Below are 14880 nucleotides of genomic sequence, written 5' to 3' on the forward strand. Positions count from 1 at the left end.
ATGAATAGAATAGGCAAATGTAGGGGAATATATGAAAAAGAAGATGAAAGATTTAGAAAGAAAACATAATGGGTAGAAATGAAGTTAATAAAAGAATGGGAAGCATGAGTTTTGTTGTACAATTGAGGAATTAAATGAAAGGTGAAAAGCTAAACATAATGTGTAGAAATTGAGCTAATAAAAGAATGAGAAATTAAATATAGGGAAAGATATGAAATTTTTGTTGTATGTTGGATTTTGTTGCATCATTTAGAGCTTTGATTCATTATTAGTGGTTTCTCCTTCAACTTCATTATCCCGGAGTTTAAAGGAAGATTGAAGTTCATGTTTTATAGTTGAATTTTGTTGTAGTTTTCATCCATGTATATTTTTTATGCTATAGATGAATTTTTTATCCAACTTCTGAATTAGAGCTAATTAAGCCATCACCATGAAAAGATCTAAGAAAGTGAAGCTTCTTGCATAATACTATCTACATGAAGGAGATAAAACTTTTGTAAAACAGATTCGTTTGTAAGATATGGACGGATGTTGTACAAACTTTTTGTGATATAAGCCAATAGCAGATCCTTGCATAGATGCCTATATCATGTAAGTGTCGTGACTTCTAATGAGATCATCAGTACAAGTAAATTGTCATATTGCTAATGTTTGACTTTTATTTTATTTTGTAGATACTTATACAATAAGCTGGTGAAGCAAGATGCATCACATTTGTATAAATTTCTAGATACTGGATCACTCTCGACATATCCAATCTGTTGAAAGAATCACTAACAGAAAGTTTGACAAAAAGACTTATGTCAATGGAGTCAGGTCAATTGCTTCTTTTTCCATACAATAGTGTGTAAGTCCTCATCATTTGTATAACTATTGTGCTTAGTGTGCCTATTTTAACTTGTTTTGTAATTTCAATTCATAGATCTCATTGGATATTGATCGTAATTGATTATTCGAAGAGCATGGTGTGTCTAATAAACCCCTTAAGAAATCATCTCAATAATGATATCATGGATGTCGTTAACCGGTATGTAGACGTCACCTAACGATTATAAGCTTAAAACTAGTCGGTTTATATTATTATTGTTAATCGGCTTGTAGGGCTTTCAATAAGTACAACAAAATAAAAGTAGAATGGAAGTGTCTACCCTTCTTTGTTCCGTTTTGTATGTAAACCAATTACACCTGGCATGACACAAGTACCCAGTAAAATTTTGTGTTCTAAACTAAAAAACTAAAAATAGTAAATAGAAAGTACTCAATTTCACAAAATTGCAAAAACTCATTCTCTAGAAACGATGCAAAAAACTCGATGAGCAAAAATTCACTACGCAAGCATACGCCATTGTAGGTAGTAAGTAGTGAATCCACTAGGAGGACTGATTAATGAAATTTTGATAAAATGGAGACCCAACCAAATGCTATTCAATGCAATTAAGCTATTTGTAATAACAAATTTAATTGCAAGCTCGGCGCAAGGAAATTAAATTCTAATAATCTTTAGACTATGAAGCCACAATTTGACAACAGTTAAGACAATAATTGATTGAGTACATTACTGTAATTTATGGAATTTCACTACTATTTTTTTAAGCCTCAGCTGCTATGCGATGCTATAACATTATGCATCAAAACTGCACTGTGTGTAGTAAGGGAAAAATCATAAATAAATGCCCGAAAATTATATCTAATTCCCAAATTCCAATTCTTAAGTAAAGTTTAACATATGTCTATGAAAACCTAGCTTTATAACATTGGATTAGCTAAATTTTTCAAAGTTTACAAGCCAAAAGTATATGTCCTATACCCTTGAAATTATCCCCAGAGCAAGACATGAACCTATTTGTATTCCTTATGTTAAATCCACTAATTTCAACTGTTTCAATATTAAAACAAGCTAATATTCAATCCTAAGTTGATAACTCGTAAAAAGGAAAACAACATGAAGCACACATAAACAAACTACACCACTTAGCATTCACATAACAAGAGGACCCTAAAATAGAGTTATGGCTCCATAAATTCTAGCCTAAAAGAATTAGTTCATGCTGAAAATAAAGTGTAAAAATAGAAAATGAAAGGTACCAGAATCCATTGCAAGCCCTAAAATGTTCACGATGAGAAAACACTCAAAAGAGATAACAAAAACTAAGAAAACTGTAAAATATACGAGGGAAGAAGAGATTTTGATTCTACAGCAACAACACCTCGCAACATGCTTTTCTTTTTTTTTCCTCTTCAATCGTTAGGCTTCAAAACAAGGGGCAATAAAACAACCATTAACCAAATTACAATGAAAGATTAAATGAGTAAAAGACATTAGAAAATGACGAGATATAACCCAAAACCTGACTCCTAATTAAATTTAACAATAAACTCACTAAAATCAAGATAAAAATGTGCTTTTCATTAATTCAACTTTAACCAAGAATAAGTAAGAGAAGATGCTAAATTAATCTCATGAACAATGGATCACAAAAAATATCTCATTTGATGGTCCTAAATAGCCTTCTTTCACAAACTAGTGCTTTTGAAATTGTTGGTTACATTACCATTTTTTCGATATCTACTAACATAAAGTCATAAACAAACAAATTATAAACTTGTGTTAATTATAAATTAATCAAAGAATGCAAATGATCCAAAAATTAGAGATTTGGTTCTAAATTAATCAAGAATGCATGAAAATGGTTCAACAATCAGAGATTTGGTTCTAAATATCGGAATGCAAATGTTTCAACAAAATTCTATTGAATCGAATAATAAGACACAAGGGAGCAACAAAAGAAACTAGAAAGATACCCGAAGAAGGATTGATTGGGGTTGATTGTTGTTTGAAAACCTACATATTTTCATTAAATTACAAAAAATTGAATTAGTTAATAAGGTAGATGTAGGAAACAATTCTATTGAATTAAGACTAAAGAGAGAAAATATATATATATACGAGATAAGCACAGAGGCGCAAAAAATCCAATTGGAAACTTTGACGATAAAAAGAAAACTAATAGGTGTAGAAGAGCCTGACATAACAGGAAAAAAATAATAGATAATAGGGTTTATCCAAAAAAAAAAAAGTATTTTGGTCCCTCAGTTGGAGCTTAGATTTCTATTATGTTTTAAAAACTAACCGTTTGATCCTCGACCAGAGTGGCTCTAAAAAGTTTTTGTCAAATTTCTTTTAGTGTCAGAATTCGAGGCTTTGTTCTTGCTGTGGGGAGAGCTTGAAGAATCGATTGTTCTCGCTGATTAAACCAAATTGGGAGGATTTGGATTATGCCCAGAAGGGGAATTTGATTTCTGGGGGGGAAATTGATGCTCAATCGCCGGAATATGTCATCGGGAACCGCCAAATCTCCACGTGCCAAAGAAGGGGTTGTTCATGAGGATGATAATGTTGCTAAAAATGGGAATTTTCTTGAATTAACTGAAGATCTGAGCTCTTGTGATGAGAAAACAGTTCAAGTTGGTTATGAGAAAGATGATGAAAATTAGCTTTAACAGGCCCTCATCATCTGGAGTTCTACATTGACTGGGGCGACCATTGGCGGCTGATTCGAGGATCACTATTTCATAGATTCTCCACTTAGAAACTTCTCACGCACGATTTTTTTAAATCTAAGTATTTGGTTAAAAAAAAAAAAAGGGCACAAATGCCATTAATACTTCAAACTTCTACATCTCAGTTTGACTCCAAAGATCTTTTTGAAAGTTTTTTAAATTTAGTGATTATAAAAACCTATGCTAAGTGTATTTTAACCAAAAAAAAAAAAAACAATCACTTGAATATAATACGGTAGCATTAATACTGGTAAGCTAATTCATAGCATGGCATAACTTTCATTTCCTAAAATAAAGTTAAAAATCACTTTAATTGGGTCCCTCAAATTTAGTAGATTGAATAACATGAGGTGGTTATAAACTACAAAGGACAACTAAAGTTGGGACCAAACAAGTGGTTTTCAACCCCAAGAAGAAGAATATACCATTACATTATTCATCTGAGGATGAAGCAGAGCATATTTTTCTTAATTTTCATATTGTTTCGTTGCTGAAACAATAGAATAGGAAAAGAAAAAAAAAAGCTTGCAGCCGTGCTTATACAAGAAAACAAGAAGGCAGAAGAACATCAACCAGAGGCCAATCAGGAAAAATGGCAAATAATCGGTGAGTCGTAAGCAATATTAAACTGAAATGTTACCTTTTGTTGATGCGTGGATTTCGGTCCTCCGGTTCTCCTCCTCGCACACACCTAACTTGATTATTCGAGGCTAATACCTGAAAACCAAATCGAACTAGACCGGTGTGACCCTAGTCACACGGGTTCCGATGTCTAAGTTAGCAAGAGAATGTTGTGAAAGTAGTAAACTTCAGATGATCTTTACCTCTAGGGTTGGACCGCTACTTATAGCCGTGAAGTAGTTCCAGAACCTTCCGTAGCCAAACCTAATGCGATGCTTTTGGTCTCATTGGGAGTATAGCTTTTGTCGTGTTATCTTTTCATGTCAGGCTCATGATCAAGGAGAATGCAAGTTCCTCGGGGTCCGTGCCGAGAATGTCTCGGTCTAACGGCCAAGGATCGTGGCCCGAACCGATTGAGTTGTCGAATCGTTATGGGACCCGTGGCACCCTAGTCGTAGTGAGTTGTCTCATCTTCACGAGACACAAGAAAGTTGCATGTCGATTTTCCCTTTCCTTGCAAGACCCGAGGCAACCTTCCATGCAATTGTCACATCTACAGTAGACCCGTGACCTTGGGGTCACGGGGTGTTGGGTACCGAGCCGAGAAGTCATGGGGTGTAGGATACCGAGCTGAGAAGTCACGGGGGTGTTGGGTACTGAGCCAAGAACTCATGGGAGTGTTGGGTACCGTGCCGAGAAGTCACGGGGGTGTTGGATACCGAGTCGAGCACGCCTCGGTTCATTGGGTAAAGACCTCCGGACCGAGAACCGCACCTTGAGCTAAGGGCTATTTAAACCCCTTCATCCTCCCCATTTCTTGTCAACCTCCCTACAAGGTATTCCTTTATTTGCTTTGTTTTTTGTTGTATTTTCTCTTCATTGCTGGCCTTAATTTCGAATGGACGTCCTCGGATGATGGGTCATCGTCGCATCCTTTGTCGGAATCTCAATCCTATCGTCCGTTTTGGGTGGATAACTCCACTCTTACGGTGAGGGAGTTCGAAATACCGTATCCCGAATTCAGTTAGCCTTCGTCTTCCGAATCCGGGAGAGAGTATTGACCGTTCTTTTCCCAGTGAAGTTGTATTTTATGCAGCGATGTTCCAATTTGGAGTCCGCCTACCGTTGCCTCTTTTCCTTCAAGATTTTTTAGCTTTTAATCAATAAGCTCCTTCCCAAATTGTCCCGAATGGGTGGTCTACTTTGATTAGTTGCTTTATTTTGTGGTCGTACCTCGGGGGCGAGCAACCTCTAACCGCCGCGGACTTTATGTCGCTTTATTACCTAAAACACAACCCCGAGGATAACTTTCATTTTTACGTTAGTTCCCGGAACCAGGTTCTAGATATGGGTCCCTCTTCAGTGAAGCATTAGAAGAACAAATGGTTCTTTGTCGGTGGTGATTGGTTAGCCCGTGACGAGAGATGGTTGTATTTTCCCGTCCCAACCGAGTGTAGGGAGTTGGGTAAGTAGCTTCCGAGCTCTATCGGGACTTTCGTAGATATCGATTCTGATATTTCTTTTCCTTGTTGGCAGTTTCTCGCAATTGTGAGCTTACCGTCGAGGCGCCCACTTTTTATCATACCGTTATCCAGCTACCGAGTATCAAGCGTTGGGGCCCAGATTTGGTTACGGAGCAAAACTTAGTGGATTTTGGCTTGGCTCCCCCTCGTAACTCTCCAGGTTTTTGTCGAAATCTTCTCTTCGTTTTTCATGAAAGTCGCTTTTTACCTTTATCTCTATTTGTAAAAATGTCGAGATGGAGTGCTTCCTTGTACGAAAGAGAACGCCGTCGAAACGCTCGAAGTTTGAGGGTCGGCTCTAGTCGGGCTTCGGATATCGAAGTGACTGATTTGACCGAGGAGGGACTCCCTTCACAACAGGCTCGATCTTCTATGCTTCCGACAGCTCCGAGGCGTTCTACCTAACTTCATGGGACGTCTATCCCGTCCTCCCCTCGAGGTCATCCAGGGAGCTCCTCTCAAGCTTCAATCTTCCCTTTCTCTGGCCCGTATAATGCTGATGCTGACGGGACAACTTACCTGGAAAGAGCATTTAGTCTTTGGCGACTCATCGAGCGGGTCAAATTTTGGCCTGTCAAATCCTCAGCACAGCATCAGTACGTGCCTTAGCGATCTCCACCAGGTGAGCGCTTTGTAGCTTCAAGTATTTGTCATAGCATTTTCTCCTAATGTCGATTTCTGTCATTGGCAGGTTTTCAATCGTCTGGTGGTATTCTTGGGTCAGGTTGCTGATGAAATTAACCACCTCTGCTGCCACTATGCCCCTCGGGAGGAGTTGGAACAGACTCTTTCTTCCTTGAACCAAGCCAATAGCCTTCTGGAGAGTACCCAACGCGAGTTGGAAACGGAGAAGAGAAAATCTCGAGATGAGCTGGCCAACCTGCAGATGAGGCTTGACGAGGCCAATGCTCGGCTCTCTAACTCTGAATTCTTGGCTGGAGAATTCAGAAAAACTCAAGAGTACATCGACCTGCAAAATTCTGTCATGGAGTGCGGCGTTTCCTGGTCTCTTCCCAGGTTTCTACCCAGCACCCTAACATTGACTTTTTATTCCTCCCGGAGCGTTTTAGAGCCGAGCGTGATGCTCCTGACGACATGGATGACGACGACGACGAGTAATAGGGTAGCTTGAGAGGGTAGTGAGTTGCTTTACTATGTTTAGCATCCGGTTGACTTTTATGTGCTTTGTCACTATCTTCGCTTGTATTTCTTTTTCGAATTATCAATTAACCTTCTATTACCAATAATTATTGGCTTACGGCTCTAACTCTGATGGAGTTGACTTTGTTGCTTTCATTTTCATAGGTTTCTAACCCTTTGGCCATAGCCAATGGTTTTATACCTGCTTGTCGTTTTGGATTTCTACTCCATCTCATGTTTTAACCGTGCTAGGTCAATCGACCCGCTTCTGGTTTGGCCGTGTTGAGATTTGTTTAATTGTTCTTTCCAAATGTGTCGATTAATGTAGATTCGTGCCTCATCGCACCCCAAGTAACAGAAGAAAGGAACGTTTCTGCTTTCAAAATTGTCGATTGCTTTCAAAATTGTCGATTAACGTAGATTTCTGCCCCATTGCACCTGGTCAGCGTCGACCAGTGGTCGGACCCGAGCCCTGCTTGGCCTGTTCGGTTCGAGCTTGTTTTCTCAGCATGTTCGGCTCGAGCTGGTTTTACCAAGCTTGTGTCGCCAAGTAGTCGGTCATGACCTATTGCCCCTACTCTCGAGGCAGTGTATTGTCGATACCCTTTGAGAGTATGTTTATAGACGAGGCAAGGTGTTTTATCAAAGTCGCTTGGCATCCAGTTTTGGATTTAAAAGACAGAGTTGATAGGGAACCAAGCTAATGGATACTTTATTGAATAAAAGAAACAATAATTGGAAATCTTGCTAAAAGTAGAAAAGAAAAACAACCACACTAGAAGAGAAAAAGGAAAGATCAACGGCCACCCTTAGTAGAAGTCTTGAGGTTCCCCTCATTCAAGTATAGTAGCAGTCCCGCGACACTCGTTTCTCTCCTTTAATCTCTCCTACTCCACCCGGTGTTGGGAACTTCATGGACTGGTGGTATGTGGATGGTATCGCTTTGAGCATATGCATCGTCGGTCTTCCCAATATTGCGTTGTAGAAGGATGTGTAGTCAACGACCAAAAGGTCCACCATCTTGGTGACACTTTTTGGCCCACTTTCGAACGTTACAGGCAACTCTATTCTCCCCTCGGGAACGACCCGTTCCCCTCCAAATCCTATCAGTGGTGCTGGGCTGCTCTTAAGCACATTTTCTCCTAAATCCATGGCTTTGTAGGCTTTCAAGGAGATGATATCTACTGAGCTACCCCCATCCACCAAAATTCGATACACTCTCACATTTGCTATCTCAGGGTGATAACCAGTGCATCGTTATGAGGGTGGAAGAGGTGAGTCGCCTCGTCCTCTGAAAACTTGATCGTCGCAGACTGGTCCGCAACATACGCATGGTAGACCTCATTCTGTCCGAGGTTCGCCTTAGCTTCTCGCACATCTTTCTTTCTTTTTCTCCCAGATTCTCTCTCTATTGGGCCTCCCATTATAGTTCGAATCTCTCGAGCAGGTGACTTGTCGCTCTCGCCGTTTTGTGTCGCTTTAGGGTCCTCTACATACTTTTTGAGGTACCCCCTTCGGATGAGCCCTTCCACCTCTTCCTTGAGGTCAAAATAATCATGGGTTGCATGGTCATGATCCCTGTGGAAAAGGCAATATTGGACTTTACTTCGTTTAGTTGACGGTGCCTTTGTAACGACCCAGAATTTTCCGCACACCTCTAGGTCACATTAACTACCCAACTAATCAAATTTAACCCCGGCTACATCCTGCCAACTTCCTATGCACACAAACTTATAAAATCAAGTTCCAATCCTCATCAATTTTACGATAAATCAATCTCATGGAATAACATTCAACAACATTCGTGAACCACTTCACGAGGCAAGGTTATTATTCAATCTATATGAATCTAAACAAATGGAATAAAATTGAAATAGGCACCTATCCCGAAGCAAAACTAACAACAAGGGAAAAATCTCTCAATTATTCAAATGCAAATAAACCGTTTATTGGTCACAACATCAGGCCCTAACCAATGAATTAAACTAAACATGAAAACTAAGCAGCCTATGGTCCTCGCTCGTCAGGTCTCCTCCGTCCCATCACCACGGTCACCCACGAGTCCTTCACCTGAAACAAATCATTGTAGAGGGGGGGGGGGGGTGAGTATATGAAATATACTCCGTAAGTAGCCCTCACCAAGCACACACAAACATCATGCTCATAACCATAAAGGAAACATACATCGTCATGCTCTATCATTACAGTAAGCGAACAACCATAGACATGCTCTACTATTACATTATACATTCATCCATAAACATGCTCTATAAGACCCGATGCTAACCACAATCATATGAAAACAACTACCGTCCACTTGGCTCCCTAACACCTCAAATACATCTATGTTCACCTCAGTTATTCAAGCTCTTCAAAACCATTCTATTGGTAGTGTCGGCCCCTGACCATTTATACCCATAACCCCGACACAAGTGCATCCACCCTCGACCATTTATACCTGAGGCCTCGATGCATTTTTACCCAAGGCCCCAATAGTTCTCCTTTTGAAAGACTCCTCGCATCGACCCCCGACCATTTATACCCGAGGCCTCGACGCTCATCTTTATCCAATATTGGCGTATCGACCCCCGACCATTTATACCCGAGGCCTCGATACCCAATTAGTGACGTATCAGCCCTCGACCATTTATACCCGAGGCCCTGACACCCACCCATTCACTTCATAACCTCTAAAACTCCACATATCATTTCTAGCCTCCAACCAAGATTCCAGTACTAATTCCCTAATAACTCCAACCACCACAACGCCCATAAACAACACCACCACTAGTATGATTTCAATGCATCTCTCAGTTCACCAACACAATTCAGCATGCTTCCACAACATAAACATCATTCTAATAGCAAAACAATAAACCAAACATGCTTTCACAACAAAGCATAGTCAACAAATTGCAAACGATTGGAGCCCAACACAATTCATCCAAACACTTAATATCCAACGTTCATATCCAATAAGCATTGCCAGACATAATAAACAACTCATGAGACACGCCAAACACTTCATACAAATTCAGACAACAAACATTCCCAAAATAAATCCACTTTAACGAACATTCCCTATAAACATACATCATTCTACAATAGATCTCAGCAGCTCAACAATACAAAATTCCCACTATTATCACCGACGGACATTCAACACTACCCATGCATACAAACCAACATAAGCAAGAGTTACGCTGCACAACAATGTATCAGAACCAATATTAAACGTCATAAACAGCACATCGGTAACCAAATAACAAACATCAACGCACGCACCCACCCTCGTGCTACTTACACAAAGTTCTAATTCGCCACTAAAGCTCGCCAAAAGGGTTCCTAAATCCAAAAGCAACCACACTTGTGTCAGAAACCAACTCAAAACATTTAATTTGCTTCGAAACTATGTTTTTGGTGAACCTTTACCTACTAACTCACAGTAAAACCTCTTGGGTTAAGAGTGGGTCGACGTCAAAACAGAGTCGGAGGGGATGGGTAACTCAAATCAATCTTCGTTTGGGTGTGGGTCAATGTCAAAATGTATCGAAATGAAGACGTCTTCGCGAATCTGCTACTGTTCGCGTCAGATTGCAAAAAGAACGAGTCGCCGGAGCTGCTGTTCGTCAGAGGCAGCCGTCAGGGGTTGCGCACGTCGCCGGGGTTGAGGTTGTAGCAGCAGGTCGTCAGGACCGCCGTGGAGCTGACCTGTGGGTCGTGCGCCGCCGTGACGGAACGCCGCTCGTCGCACACCGCCGCGAGTAGTGCGGCCGTGGAGATGTTGTTGCACTGTCGAATCCGACTCGAGCCCGTCGAACTCCAATAGACCCGTTCAGATGGGGCCGAAATCCTGGGTCGTCGCAGATCTGAGGGACGCGGCCGCCTGGGTCGGACACCGTCGTTCGTGTGCCGCCGCGAGCTGCTGCAGGAGGACACCGGCGTGGAGCTCACTGCTACTGCTGTGCCGCTTCGCCGGGGAAGAAGGGGCCGCCGGCTGGAATGCTCCAAGAAGAAGAAGAAGAAATTTGGGGGGGGGGGGGGGCTGTCGGCTAGGGCTAGGAATGGGGAAGAAGAAAAGGAAGAAAAGAAGAAGAGAAATGTTAGGGTTCCCTTTTGTTTTGTTTTAAAACAATTTTCCCTCAATGAAAGCCCAATCATCCAAGCCCAAAGAAAAAGGAGTCCATTCCCTTAAAACAAGACCCAACATACAAAGTTCGGTAAATAATAATTTAATTGGATTTTTAGAGCCCGATAAATATAGATAATTTAATTAACAATCAATTTAATATTAAATGAAAAATCCCCTGTTTCGAGACCAACTAACCTGAGGGACTTGGGGCGTTACAGCCTTCATCTTTTCTGGCCATTTAAGCAACCTTTGGTCTTTGATCTCCATTAGTACTTAATCGAGTGGAACGGTGGTCGGTGTATACTTTCGAATTTTCGGGGTAGATCTTTCTGGTTACTCCGATCTCTCTTCTCCCATCTCGACCATTGTGCCTTATCTCCCGACCTCTCCCTCTTTTGGTCGGACCACTTTCCGTCTGGCTCTCTTTTTGAGTAAAAGAACTCACCAGCGCTCATGTACTTCTGAGCTCGGCTCAGCGCCTCCGAGAAGGTACTTGGTGTCTTTTTTTAGAAAGAAAATGACAAATGCTCATCCCTGATGTCGGACATTGTTGAGATTTTCTCTACCTTTAAAAAGATTAGAGACTCGTGCAAGCGCACACGGTCACAAGTAATACTCGGAAGTAATCCAAGGTCGAATCCTCAGGGACTTGTTGCTTTTCAAAATCAAGTAATGCAGTGAAATAGTTCAAATATTCAATTGTGATTTAGGAAGAAAATAATGGTGAAATGTTGTTGTTTGGAGTTTTAACTATAAGGCTATTTAATGAAACTCAACCTCCTTGTCTCCTACCTTAGTTTTGATGCAAAACATGGAAAACACACTATGTTGGGAAAATGCACCAGGCGCAATTCCTGACTTTTCTTGGGATTTGAGTTCTACTCTTTCACTACTGCTTTTGGTTGCTGCAGAGACTAGGGTAACCTATAATCATATTTCTATGTGTGATTACAATCCTAGAGAATATCTACCAACTCATTCGCATTATGGGTCAGAGGACCTATTCCTAGGACCATATTTTATGCGCTTATTCCTAAGTCACATCCCATATTGGTTTCCTATTATTTTACCTAACTCACCTTTCCCAAGGTCGGGCTTTGGTGTATAAATCAAGTTCCCACTGGCCAAATGGAAAAAAGATGTAAAGAGAAGTTTTTAGAAACCAACCCAAAAAAGTGCGAGGCGCAATCTGGCCAAAATCCCGAGCGTGTTAAAAATCAAATCTTTTGACTAAGGCATTCCACAAGGAGGTTGATAACTAATTTAGAACATAATTAAATGAAAGTAAATGCACGAAAACATAAAGAAAGTATTTTTCATTGAATTTAAATGAATAAACGAGCCGTACAAGGAGTTCTAGCTTAACCCTCTTCTCTCTCGACCGTGAGGGAGTTGAAAGTCGCTAAAAAACTTTAAAATAACAGAATGAACAAGAACAGAAGTAAGAAACTGAATTAAAAGCACTACGAAAGGTAAAAGCCTGAAAAACAAAGAAATGAACAACTAGAACGTGAACATAAACCCTAAAAACGTGTTCTACAACTAGAGAGCATCTAGAAGAAGATGGAATGAAGCTTGGAAGGGATGATTTGCTGAGGGATGGATGACTTCCTTTTATAGCACCATAGGTTGGTTGAAACTCCCTTCCATTTTAGGTGGAAAAGAGTTGAGATTCACTTAACCACCACACTTGGACTTGGACTCACGGTTTTAAACATGTGGGAAATGTTCTCCTTGCCCTTCATTAATCAAAACGTGCGTTTTGACAAATTGCCCTCCAAAAATGCGCCAGGCGCAATTCTGCAAAAGACAGAATTCTGTTATTTTCTTCCAACTTTGACCGCATTTATCTCATATTTTTTCTAAAGTACCATAGTTTGACTTTTATGCATAAATAATCTATGTATGTTCTACTTTAAGAATATATGGTCCTTTTTGGCAAATAATAATGGGAAATGGGTCAAAAACGTGGTTAAACAAGGCTACCGACACATGTTTCTGCAGTAAAAAGTCAACCCTAACACACCCCCAAACTTAGCCATTTGTTTGTCCTCAAGCAAAAACAACAACAACAAATCTAAAACAATCAACATGCTGAAAATATGAATGATCAACAATCCAAATGTTCTCAGTGAATGAATGATACAAGTCTCAGGAAAGGCTCCACAAGCTAAACGTCCTAACTTTACTCTCAAGCCAACAACCATAAACCATCCTTTGTTTTGAAAATAAAAACGATTCTAAATCTTCTTCTTTTCTAAAACACAAAACTCTTTTACAAAACCATGGAATATGCACACTTCCGTTTTGATTAAAAATTTTTAACATCAATTGAACCGGCTTCTAGCCCCTGAGGTTTTCAACACACTAACATCGGTTTCAAACCACAGCCACTCATAGAAACTTGTTAGGTAGCAACCCGGCATAAAATGATGTCGACAATGGTTTTCACGAAGTCACCTTAATATGTAGGCTACCACCCTCCAAGATGCTAACGCCACCCATTTAAACAAAATGAATGTCTATAGTGGGACTCGTGAAAAAGTAAGTGCATTTTCTTTCCTCTATGTTTCTTACCACTCTTTTCTTACTCTCACTTTTATTTTTCTTTCCCCCACTCTTATTTTCACTCATGACACTTTTTTGACTTGCTTTTCTTCTTTGGACTCTTTTTCATACTCTTTCTTTCGAAAATTTTTTTCTTGCATATGACTCTTTTATTGCTTGCATTTTCTTTCTTGACTCTTTTTTCCAAAACATAAAATGCATTTTCTTTCTTGAAACAAAAAGACACACACCGTCCCCCCCCTCCCCCAAACTTAAGGGAAACAGTGTCCTCACTGGGGAAAGAAATTTTGAGAGATGCAAAATTTTGGCACAAAAAGGACAAGACAATTCCAAAGCAATGAAAAAGTTAAGGTTTTAAAACAAAAAGAAGCAGAACACAGTTTTATAACCAAAACAAAAAGATTGGAAAATGACTCATGGCTTGATCATAAAACTAGGAAATCTAACCTATTCATGCCTTTAAAAATCCTCATTGACAAGATACCAAAACAAAGAACAAAGGAAAGCATTTCATTAAAAAAATGAACATGTTGGTAATCTTAGAAAAGATGCATTAAGGAAGCTAAGGACAAGCTAGTAGCTAGAACAAGGAAGCATGCAAGCTTGAACTTTAAACATATTCAAAAACACACTTTATAAAAATTCCTAACAGCACAACATCCCAACACTAACCTAAAACAAAAACTAAACTAAACAACCTATCATGCAAACTAAACTAAACAATCTAACATACAAAATCAAGATCAAAATATCAAAACAAAAAGAGGGAGATACTCCCCTATTCATCATCGGAAGACTCATCGTCGTTGGAATCGGTAGGAAGATGGAAAGAAGATGGTAAATCGGCCGCCAGCTCATCGGGGAAAGAAGGTGCTTCATCACCGTATATCTTCTTAAGGAAAACACATGTAGCATGTTGAGTGACTAACAAAAGCTCATACTTGTGCCTAAGCTCGTCATACTGCTCCCTAGTCACCACCCCTCGGGTCTCGGGATCCGCGGCGGTAGTGGGAGAATCTTCCTCTCGAACAATGGAATACCCCCAAACTCTTCTTAGAGATGTGAAAGGCTTCTTGGGTATCACAACATTGGCATCAGCGGCTTCCACTCCCGCCTGCAAGCATAACTCAGTTATTAGTCCAGGAAAAACAAGTAGGCCTACCATTTCTCCGAGCAACTCCGTATCTCATTTCTTATGAGTTCCCCAAAGTTGAACTCAATGCCCTTCATGAGAATGTACACCATCATCGCCCTATTGCGCTTAATGGAGGAATCGTGAGAAGTGGGTATCAACCGGTTCTTCACCACATACATCCAAACTGTCGCTTGCTCATT

This window comes from Momordica charantia (assembly GCF_013281855.1).
Source record: "Momordica charantia cultivar OHB3-1 chromosome 4 unlocalized genomic scaffold, Mcharantia_2.0 BLBB01000004.1, whole genome shotgun sequence".
NCBI lineage: Eukaryota > Viridiplantae > Streptophyta > Magnoliopsida > Cucurbitales > Cucurbitaceae > Momordica > Momordica charantia.